General features: G+C 36.3%; 1 protein-coding gene across 6 annotated transcripts in view; it reads left to right on the top strand.

Annotated features, from left to right (window-relative positions):
- The window catches only part of NCOA3 (nuclear receptor coactivator 3), a 123,843-nt gene that overhangs the window by 54,575 nt on the left and 57,123 nt on the right, over nucleotides 1-12,145 (top strand). For all 6 annotated transcript variants that reach the window (XM_081289576.1, XM_081289580.1, XM_081289579.1 and 3 more), the window contains exon 2: nucleotides 3,278-3,359. The gene's annotated coding sequence lies outside the window, so the exon portion shown is untranslated. The remainder of the gene's footprint in view (nucleotides 1-3,277; nucleotides 3,360-12,145) is intronic.

The raw sequence follows: 12,145 nt of genomic DNA on the forward strand, positions 1-12,145 counted from the left end.
AAAACATGTTCATAATATTCAGTGGTTGCTTTTTGTTCTGTTGATCTTTCTAAGCATTAGTATTATAGTTTGGATTTTCCTCTATTAACTCCCCTCTCTCAATTTGATTCTTTGTTCTGTCCTGGAGGCACATCTTCTCAGACTGGCTATTAACAGAGCTCAGCAGTATTACCCTCCCCCCCCTTTACCCTTTAGCTCTTGATGAAGGGATTTTGATCACTGGTAATACAGGTTTTGATAATGTGGGTCCATCAGTTACCTTTCTGTTAATTGCAGTAGATAAACTAATGTTTTTCCCTCCTTCCTTTTTAGTTATCTAATATTTTAGAAAATATCATATTTAGTTTTTATGTCAGTGTGATTTGGTTTTTGTATGTGTGATTATCTAAAGTCATAATTGTGTAAAGTGGTAAGATCAGCGTGTTTTTGATAAAGATAAAACATGTCTTGGGAAACCTGGTATTATTGACTTTGTCTTGGTTCTAGACAAGTTTAACTCACCCAGTTTTTCTAATGGTCCCGTGCTTTACAGAATCCTGCTGTGTAGTACTTTTAGACTGTGTCCATGTTGTTTCTTGGTAGACAAGCCAGTCATCTGGTGTTGACAATTTAGGAATCTCTGTAGTCTATCTGGAAGAACTATAGGCTGGGAGGAAAGAAATTTATAGATGGTGTGTCTTTGTCTGAGGGTGCAGATTGGCAGTGTCAACATTTCTTTGAGGAAGAGTTATGAAAACCAGTTGTGGGATATTGGAATATTAACTGGGTTCTCCTTAACTTCCCACAGTAGGCAGCAGTAACTGATTGTGTCCTGGGTCAGTTGTTAGGTACTTGGCACTTTCTGACTTGACTTCCTTTCCTTACCTAAAACTCTTTTACTTCTGTGCTACCCACCTCACTACTGTCTCACCTCACCCTTCTAAAAAGCAGAACAACAGCATTAAAACAAACAACAACAACAACAACAATAACAACAAAAACAACTAAAAACAAATCTGAAGTGAAACCTGATTTAAAATGAGGGCCAGAAAAATCTTAGGAGTTCTTTAAAGAAGTTCTGACTATCTTCCCCTATGTTTTCCTCTAGTTAAATGGGACAGCACAAAAATTCGAAAACAATTTTGAAAACAGAAACAAATGATTTTACTTTTTTTATTTTAAATTTTACTTTTATTTAAATGTGCTTGGAAATTCTTGTTATATTGTGTGTCTGCATTTTGTTTGGTTAACAATAATTTTTTTTTTGAGGTTTTGTGGGCTATGCTAGGTACCAATTACTTATTACTTATTACTTAAATTACCTATATGTATTTTCATTTAATTCTCACAAGAGCTTTATCAAATTACCCTTCCATTTAACCTTTTTTTCTCTCTCTTTTTTGAGGCCCTAGAATCTTAAATTGACCAGGCTTAGTAAGCCTAGATTACAAGCCTAGCAAGTAAGTGAAAGAGCTGGGAATCCAGTCTTGATCTGGACTGCTCTAAAGCTTCTGTTCTGTAACTGTTATGTTAGCAATTAATCATTATTATTATAGATTGGAAGATGGAGTCCAGGCTCTAAATGTAGCCAGTCTACTTTTGGCATATATCTCACTATAAACTAGGAGCTGCGATTGCAAATAGGCATGTCATTGCACAGCACTGTTACTCCTCTTACCTTTTGCAAAAACCATATATGATGTGCTTCCCTCCCCCCTCCATTTTCTCCTCTTTATTTTGGGTTTCAAAAGTGCAATGACCATTCATACTTTGCATCAGGATTGTGGTTGTCTGGCCCCTGTGTACTCTGTGTAAATTGACCATAGCCTATAATATGTTTGTTCCTTGGAATTTATGAATGTATCATTTTTTCTATGCCCTTTCCTGTTAGCCCTGCCAATTCTAGCATGACTGCTTTTAACTTTAGGGCACATGGTAGTCATGGTTGTTGTCTTGATATCGATGTTACTTTACTGTTAAACTTGTGAATTCATAAGGAGAGGTGAATGTTTTTATTAGCTTACTTCTTTGTTTTACCAGAATCTGCTCCCTATTTCTTTCTTCCTTTTTTAAAAAAAATTATTTATTTTTTTTGTAGTTGTAAAGGGACACAATGACTTTATTTTTATTTACTTTTATTTGGTGCTGATGGATCAAACCCAGGGCCTCACATGTGCCAGGCGAGTGCTCTACCGCTGAGCCACAACCCCAGCCCTGCTCCCTATTTCTTTCTTTTTTTTTTTAGAGAGAGAGAATTTTAATATTTATTTTTTTTTAGTTTTCGGCGGCCCAACATCTTTGTTTGTATGTAGTGCTGAGGATCGAACCCGGGCCGCACTCATGCCAGGAGAGCGCGCTACTGCTTGAGCCACATCCCCAGCCCCCTGCTCCCTGTTTCTTGATGTGCAAAATCCTGCTATTTATATGATCATGTATTTGAGTGTATATTATTTTGAAAAATTGCCCCTAATTTCCGTATTTAAAATATTTCTTTTTCGACTAGGCACTCGGGTGCACACCTGTAATCTCACAATTCAGGAGACTGAGGCAGAAGGATTTAAAGTTCGAAGCTGGCCTGGGAAATTTAGCAAGACCATGTGTCAAAAAATAAGGGCTAGGGAATGTAGCTCAGTAATATAGTGTCTCTGGCTTAAATATCCTGTAAACTCCCCGCCCCCTCAGACAGACAGACAGACAGACATACAACACACACTCTGACTCACACACACTCATTTTTGGTAACCTAAATGCATACTTTAATAGAGGGTAAGAAACATCTGGGACTTTTCTTCCCTTGTACGTTTCCTTTTATCTCTTTCTCCTTCTCTCCCTTTATGTGGTTAGTATAGGTTATTTTGGATAGAGGTATTTAAGCATTAGCTTCTGCCAATGCATTAAGTTGGCTTTAATTGTTCTCTTTTGAACATGAATTTGGGTGTATGAGGATACCTACAGTTTCCGAATACTCATCATTTTCATTACTTCTCAGGACTTGGAGCTGGTCTCCTCTGTATACCCCACTTTGCACTATCCATGTGTAGAAACAGTGATGGAAGTGTATGTCATGCCTGGCCCCCCCCCCCCCCCCCCCCCCCCCCCCGCACGCCAGTGGAAGTATTATAGATGGCTAAGTAAGGTATCTACTCAAATTCTAGGAAGATTGGCATTGTACTTGATACATTTAGTTTGTTTCACATGTTCAGGGAAGGGACAGATGGGAACGGTTAGTTTGACTAATACTAATTCTTACGTGAAGAAAGGACAATAAAATTGAACCTTCTTTATTTTTTGTCCACAGAATCAAAATATTTGCTCAACAGTGGACTCGGAGACCATTAAAAATAAATTCCCACTTGAACATCATTTGACTGCATAGCCAGGTAACTAATTCCTTTCTGTTTGATTCATTGTAATTTTTTTACTTTAATCTTCTGAAGATACTACCCTTTTCTTTAATTTGTAATTTTGTTTAAAGTTGTTTGGTGCTTGATGTTTTCTTTTTAAGGATAATAGATCAGGTGCAGTGACTCATGCCTGTGATCCTAGCAACTGGGGTTGGGGGTCGGGTGGGGTTTAGGCTAGAGGATTGAGGACAGCCTCAGCAACTTAGTGAGACTCTGTCTTTAAAAAAAAAAAAGAAAAATAAAAAAGAGCTTGGGATGTAGGTCAGTGGCAAAGTGACCCTGGGTTCAATCCCCAGTACTCCCTCTTCCCCCCACCAAATACTAGTTGAATGAGTGGACTTGGAATATTCAAGTGAACACACACACACACACACACACACACACACACACACACCGAACAGTGGCTATTTTAAGGGTGTTTAGTCAAAATCTGAATCAGCTCTCACCCGTGTTGACTGTTTACCTTGTGAAGATTATTTTCCCCCATCTTGTACTGGCAAATAACATTTTATCTAACCCTTTTCTTCACTTTATTTTATTTTATTTTGATTTATTTTTTTAAAGAGAGTGAGAGAGGAGAGAGAGAGAGAGAGAGAGAATTTTTTAATATTTATTTTTTAGTTCTCGGCGGACACAACATCTTTGGTATGTGGTGCTGAGGATCGAACCCGGGCCGCATGCATGCCAGGCGAGCGCGCTACCGCTTGAGCCACATCCCCAGCCCCTTCTTCACTTTAATGTTGCAGCAGAATAGGAAAAAAAAATAGAAAAAGTTTGATAGCTTAGAAAGCAGTTATGTTTGCTGAGCTAGTTAAATTTATTTTGGTTAGTAATACCATCCTCTTGGTTAGCTCATTTGGAAATCTGAGTTTTCTTTGAATCTTACTCCTCTTTGATATTTTTAGTAAACAGGACTTATCTGGTTTGCTATTTTCCTGTCTTTTGTATTTGTTCTACTTTGTTTCTAATTTTAGCTTCCTTCAGGCCAAGACCCCATAACTTCATGCTTATTTTTGTTCGTGGGTCTTTACAGCTTACTTATCTACTGTTTTTGTACCTGATTATAATTTTGTTAGATTTTTTTTTTTTTAAAGAGAGAGAGGGGGGGAGAGAGAGAGAGAGAGAGAGAGAGAGAGAGAGAGAGAGAGGAGAGAATTTTTAATATTTATTTTTTAGTTCTCGGCGGACACAACATCTTTGTTGGTATGTGGTGCTGAGGATCGAACCCGGGCCGCACGCATGCCAGGCGAGCGCGCTACCACTTGAGCCACATCCCCAGCCCTAGATCTTTCTAAATAAATTTTTTTCTCTGGTTTACAGGGGAAAAATTAGTACAGGTACTGGGGGTATAGGTCCTTGGTAAAGTGCTTGCTGAGTATGTAGGAAATCCTGCTTTCCATTCCCATTACAGGTAGAGGGAGATGTGTATGTAACTCATAAACTCCCTTCTCTTGACATTCAAAATGGTGCTTTACTGGGAATCCATGTAAGCCACCAGCCTTAGCTCTTGCAACTTCCCTACAAAATCCCTCAATTAAATATGATATGTACACATTCTGTTCTGTTCTGGACATAGCAGAGAATAATCTCCATCTTTTTTTTTTAATTAGAGCATTTTAATTATATATAGGAGTTCATTTTGACAATATCATATATACAAGGAATTTGGTTTTAATCCCTATCTTCTTCCTCTTCCACTCTCCCTCCTTTACTCTATTGATCTTCCTTTTGCTTTATTTATTTTTAAAGATATGTTTTTATAACTTTATTTATGTATTTATTTTTTATGTGATGCTGAGGATTGAACCCAGTGCCTCACCCATGCTAGGCAGGCTCTCTACCACTGAGCTACAGCCTCAGCCCCTCCTTTATTTTTAATTGGTACTTTCTACATATATAAAGGTGAAATTCCCTTTGGTACATTTATGTATGCATATAACAGGATTTTATTAAATTCATTCCACACTCCCTCCCCTTTTCCTTCTCCTTCTCTCTATAGTTTTTTCAACTTTATTTGAAATTGGTTTCCATATTTACAACAGTTATAAAAATACAGTATGAAGAAAGTTGAGATATCCTTTGTCTAGACTCACATACTTGTATTATTTGATTCATGTGTGCTGGCCCTCTTGCCTCTTTTTTTCCTGTTCCCACTCTCCCTCTACATTCTGAGCAATCTGAGGGTAATAAGATTGTGCTACTTTTCTCTAATGTTTCTATTGTATTTCTGAAGAACAGAGTAATTCTTTTATATAACCATTGTACATTTAACAGCTTCATAAATAGACATTGCTACAAACTTGTCCACTTTCCAGCCTTACCATTTGATATAATTAAGTCTCATAACATTTTCTTCTTGTATAAAATCCCGCCTGAGGTCAGGTACTACTTAGTTACTATTTTTCTTAAATCTCTTTTTTTCCTGGGATATTTCTACAGCCTTTCTTTATTTTTTTAATTATATTGACATTTTTGAAGCCCCCATCTCCAACAATGAACTGTTCTGGGGATGGAAACCAGGGTCTTGTGCATGCTAGCCAAGGACTCTACAACTGAGCTACCTCCCCAGCCCCATTTAATAGAATTTTCTTCATTTTATTTATTTATTTGAACTTTTTTTTTTTGTTGTAGATGGGCACAATATGTTTATTTGCTATTATGTGGTGCTGAGGATCAAACCCAGTGCCTCACATGTGCTAGGCAAGTTCTCTACCACTGAGCCACAAACCCAGCCCGAATGTCCTTTGTTTTATACTTGTCTGAAGTTTCCTTGTGATTAGATTTAGGTTTTGTATTTTTGGCTGAAATATTGTATAGGTGATGTTATATCCTGAGAACATAAATTCTGGAGGCACATGTTTATCTGTCCCTTGCTGTGATGCTAATTTTCACCACTTGGCCAAGGTGTTGCCAGGCTTCTCCACTGTGTAATCTGCCTGTCCTTGACCCCAGCAATAAACTGTGAACATAGGAGATAATATAGATATTGTGATTCTACTCTGTTTTTCCTAGATTTAGTATTCATTGATGAATCTTGTTTGATCCAGCTTTTTTTTTTTTTTTTTTTTTTTTTTTACTGTGATGGTTGCAAATTGGTTATTTTCTCATTTCAGCATTCCTTTTACATTTACCAGTGAGCTCTTAGCATTATTGTGTAATCAAGAGCTTTATTGGTATGGACTAATGAAGTATTATTTTGTTTTGAATAGTTTACAGTTAATTACTTTACCTTATTATGTTGCTCAAATTGTAGGTTTGGCCAGTGAAGCACTCCCCTTTCCTTCCCTTCTTCTTTTCTTGTCACAGGCTCCCCTCTGTTGCCATATCTGGCCTGAAACTCAGAATTTTCTTGCCTCAGCCTCCTGAGTTGCTGGGATTACAGGCTTAGTCCACCATGTCTGGGTCCCATTACGCTCTTTCAACTGGGTTCCTGTGTCCTTATGTATTAGAGACCCAGGAACTATGGGTGGTAAATGTCCTTATTGCTCTTGAGTTGTCTTCTCATCTTGGCCCTTTTAGTAGACAGAGCTAGGAAATATGCAGGCTGTACACACACACGCATAGTCATGTTCACAGAAACATGCATATACATATTTTAGAAATCATGAATTTATATCAATATTCCCAACTTTTATGTCTAGTGTTTTTTCTTAGGGTTTGTATTTCATATTTTAAATGTCTTATGCTGTGAGAATTCTGGCCTTCAACATTATTAATACATTTATAATTAATAACTCTATAATTTAAGATAATTTTAGAATTACTTTGTTCATTTTACTACAATAAACTTTTTTTTTTTGTGGTGCACTGTGGGTAGTACATTCTAGGCAAGAAATCTATCACTGAGCTACACCCTAGTCCTAATAAACTCATTTAAAATGAGTGGAAGATTTGTTTGCAAATCCCTCTACCCTCAATTCTGCTCATGACAAGAGTGAATCATTAAAATTTTGTTCTTAAATTACACTCACAGCCCTCAATCCAAGTATCTTAGTGATTGAGTGCTTGCCTAGTATGTACAAGTTTCTGGGTCAGTCCCCAGTACCACTTCAAACAAAACACACCCCCAAAACTTGGATTGACCATGTATCCCTCCTTATCCCTCCTTCCTTTCTTCCATGTTCTCCTTCCCATCCTTACTTTGTACCTTACTTTCTGTATAATCCAACTATGGTCTATATGAATTGAAATTAGGTTAATTTATTTGTTGCTTGAGTTTCAAAGTTTTTTGTGCCCTTTTAAATTTTGTTGGTTTTATTTTTTGAGTATGTAGAATGTTAGTATGCTTTCAGTGTCAAAACTGAGGCTGAGGGCATAGCTCAGTGGTGGAGTGCTTGCTTAGCATGCTAAGGCCCTGGGTTCCATCCTTAGCATTACCCCTCCCACCCCCGCCCCAGTCAAAATTACACAAAAGGTGTATTTTTTTCTGTATCCCTTCTACACTATCTTTTCTTATTCTTCATAAGTAACATTCTGGTTTATCTTCTCCTTTCTCCCCCACCCTTTCTCTAAGAAGATTATTTTTATATATATATAATTTTTTTTTTTAATTTAGACAAAAGATGGCGTAGTATATAGTCTTTGCATTTTGCTTCCCCATCCCCTTACTGAGTTTTCCTGGAAAGGATGCTGCATTATATCAAAGAGATCTTTCCTATTCATTTTGTTTTAATTATGGTAAATTTTGCATAACAAAAACTGCCATGTTGACGTATACAGTTCAATGGCATGGAGTTCATTCATATTGCTCTGCAGCCATCAGTCTTCCATTTCCGGAACATTTTATCTTCCTAAAGCAGAACTCTAGATACCTATTAAATAGTTATTTCTCATTCTCCCTTTACTTACGTCATCTCATTAACTTTTATAGTTTATTCAAACAATTTTTATGTATGGATACTGTCGGTTGCTTCCCATATTTTGTAATTAAAATAATGCTACAGTGAATAAACTTGCGAGTGTATATTTTTTGTATTGCTGGGGGACCCCTTACTGAAAGTAGGACTGCTAGATTAAATGGTATCTATCTTGGGCTGGGGTTGTGGCTCAGTGGCAGAGCGCTTGCCTCGAACATGTGAGGCACTGGGTTTGATCCTCAGCACCACATAAAAATGAATAAACAAAATAAAGATATTGTGTCCATGTATAACTAAAAATGTTTTAAAAACTGGTGTCTGTATGCTTAGATTTATCCCTAAGCTTTTTGTTTTTTATTTTGAAATAGGGTCTCACTGAGTTGGTTAGGGGGTTGCTAAGTTGTGGAGGCTGGCCTGGAACTTGTGATCCTCTTGTCTCAGTCTCGAGTCACTGGGATTATAGGCATGATCCACCACGCCTGACAGCATAGGTATTATTTTTAAGATTCATTGATATTATGTGCATCAATAGTTTATTTCTTATTGTTGGGTAATATTTTATTGTGTGTGAGTATAACAACTTGTATTTCTGGTTTAGGCTATTATGAAAAAAGCTGATGTGAACATTCAGTATAAGTCATTGGGTTGATTTTTCTCTTTTTCCCTCTTGGGTAAAAGACCCGAGAGTGTTAATTGCAGGGTCTTAAGTATATATTAATCTTTATAGTAAACTGAAACTTTTCTAATTTTTCTAGAGTGGCTGTACCATTTTATAATCTACTTGCAATTTATGAAAGTTCAAGTTCTACAGCTTTCCTTGTAGACTAATATTATTAGTCTTTTTAATTTTAGCTATTCTAATGGGGGAGTGGTGGTATCACATCATGAGTTTAATTTACATTTTTATGATGACTAATGATATTGAGAATAATTTTTTATGTTTATTAACATGTATGTTTTGTTTAAAAGTGTCTAAATGTTTTGTCATTGTTTTTCAGTTGAGTGATTTGCTTTCTCATTGAGCTGTGTAATTTTCTTTTGAAAATATTTTAGACCCTTTAAGATATGTGTTGAAAGTACTATCAGTTTTTGTTGTCTCTCCACCATCCCCCTCACTGGGAACTGAATCCAGAGGCTCTCTCTATCCCTGAGCTACATCCCTATCCCTTTTTATTTTTTATTTTGAGATAGATCTGGCTAAGGTGCTGAGACTGGCCCTGTGTTTTCTTGTAGACATTTTATGGTTATGGTTTCAGCTTTATATTTAGGTCTATGATCCATGATCCATTTTGATTTAACTTTGTGAATAGTGCAAAGAAAGGGTTGAGGATTAATATATATATATATATATATATATATATATATATATATTTTTGGTGCTAGGGATTGACCCATGGGCATGTGTATGCTAGACATGAGTCTACGCTACAGCTATCTCTTCAGTGCCTGGATCAGTTTTTAAAATGCAGATATTCAGTTCTAGGGCTATTTGTTGTTGAGATTTTCCTTTTTCCATTGGATTTTTTGGTAATCTAATCAGTTGACCATATTTGATCAGTCTCTGTCTTTTGTGTATATTTAGGCCTATATACATTATCTGGATTACAAAATTTTATAGTAAGTCTTGTAGAGCTTTTTATAGTAGGACTTGAAATAAAAAATCAAGTGGTATTAAGTCTTTCAAACCCCCCATCCCCACTCCTGTTTTCTCTTTTGGCTAATCTAATCTTTTTTTTTTTTTTTTTTTTTTTTTGGTCCTGGGTTTCAACCTAGGAGTGTTTTACCACTGAGCTATGTCCTCAGTCCTCTTTATTTTGAGACAAGTTTTGTAAAGTTGTTGGGGCTCACTATGTACCTGCAGTCCTCCTGCCTGAGCCTCCCAAGTTGCTAGGATTATAATCTTTCACATTTTAATACAAGTTTTGGAATCATTTTGCCAGTCTTGTTAGTCACTTGTAAATTGCTGTGTAGTCAGTCTAGCCAGTGTGGCCACTTTGAGTCTGGTTATTTTGTCAATTTTGCAAGATTGCTGGGCTTGTTTGGATTTTCATTCCTTGTGCTGGAAATTGCTTCCTGGTAGAAGGTTTTAGGTGGACCTCATGTTGTATTATACCCTTCTCCATATTGTTTCCCTACTCTCAAGAACCATGATTTTTTTCACTGCCTGGTTTTCAATATGTGAATAATTTCTCATAATTTGCCCACTTGTTCATTGTGGGTTAGACCCTATTCTTCTTTCATGTTCTAAAGTAGAAGCCCTAAAATTTATTTTAGAACTTATAAGAAAGGCTGTTTGTATGTTTTAGCTTTTTTTTAAAAAGCTATGTTTATTAACTATTAAGCTTCTTTGCATATATTTAATTGAATAACTTCTGAAGGTTTTTGTAAGGCATATAGTCTTGAACTTTTTTTTTTTGTTTGCTACACTGAGGATTAAACCTAGGGCCTGTGCACATGCTAGACGAGCACTCTGTCATTGAGTTACATCCCTGTCCTAATATCTTTCTTTTTCCTACCTTTATTTTTTTGTGGTACTGGAGATCGAACCCAAGGCCTCTCACATGGTAACTTCTCAAAGCTCTATTACTGAGCTCCATCCCTGGTCCCTAATATCTTGAACTAATCTTTTTAGATGATATTACTCCAGCAATGAAAATATGCCTGTGGTTATTCATCAAAAATCTTGAATTTTTGGAATCTTAGCTTGTGATATGATTCATTGTCTTAAAATTGACTTTTTGAACTGCAGTCTCTTCAGAGTTGAAGGATTTACTTCATGAAAATTTCAGTTTTCTTTTTTTTAATGTGGTACTAGGGATGGAACCCAGGGGTGCTCTGTCACTGAGCTATATCTACAATTCTTTTTATTTTTTATTTTGAGATAGTTTTGCTAGTTGCCTTGTACCTCAGCCTCTGGAGTCACTGGGATTATAGGCATGCACCACCTCTCCCGGACTTGGCAATGCTTTTCACTCCTTCATTCAACTGTATAGTGTTCCTGTTTTTAACTCAGATGATAGAAAAACTGGTTTAAGAAATGTTCAAGACAGGCACAGTGACTCACACCTATAATACCAGCTACTAGGCATACGAAGGCAGGAGAATCTCATGTTTGAGGTCAATTTGGGCAATTTAATGAGACCCTGTCTCAAAATAGAGAAAGGGTAGGGAAAGTAGCTTCTTGGTAGGGTCCTTGCCTCGTACTCAGAAAGCTTGTTCTGTTCCCAGCAACTGCAAATGAACAAAACGGAATTATCAAGGCCAGGATAATTATCATTTGCCTTTATATATCATTTAATTAAAATTCTGGTTTCTAGTATTCTGCCATAATCTTGTCGAGAATCTTGATGTGAAATATGTATTAATGGCACAATAATAGTCTTCTAAGTTGCAAGAACTTTATTAATTCCTGACCCTCAGTTTCATTTGAAATTTAATTACTAAAGTTTAAGATAGCTGTATTGATTATAAATTCTGCTTTTGTCTTCTAATTAAAATATGAACTACATTTGTGGAAATTTTGTAAAACCGTTCTGCCTTAAAAACCAAACAATTTTAGTGAATTCCTTTTAGGTTTAATTTGTGTGTAGGAAAATCACCTCTTGTTAATTTTGAAAGTTACCTACTTGGATATAATAGCTGTCAAACTTAAAACCAGAAAGACCAGTATTTTTAGCATGGAAGCTAATAGGAGTAGTAGTCTCATCTTGCCATCAGTTTCTTCATCATGATCAATTTACACATTTTATGGAAGAGCTCAGATTTTTTAGCAGCTTTAAGTTTCTGTGTTTGACAGGTCTGGTTCTTTATTATAGAGCTATTAGTTGCCTGTTAATAGATTAGATTCTCCCCCACTCATTATAAATGCATGATAACTAATGAAATGACTTGTTAAGAGCTGTAATT

This window comes from Spermophilus citellus (assembly GCF_964194105.1).
Source record: "Spermophilus citellus genome assembly, chromosome: 4".
NCBI classification, from domain to species: Eukaryota; Metazoa; Chordata; class Mammalia; order Rodentia; family Sciuridae; genus Spermophilus; species Spermophilus citellus.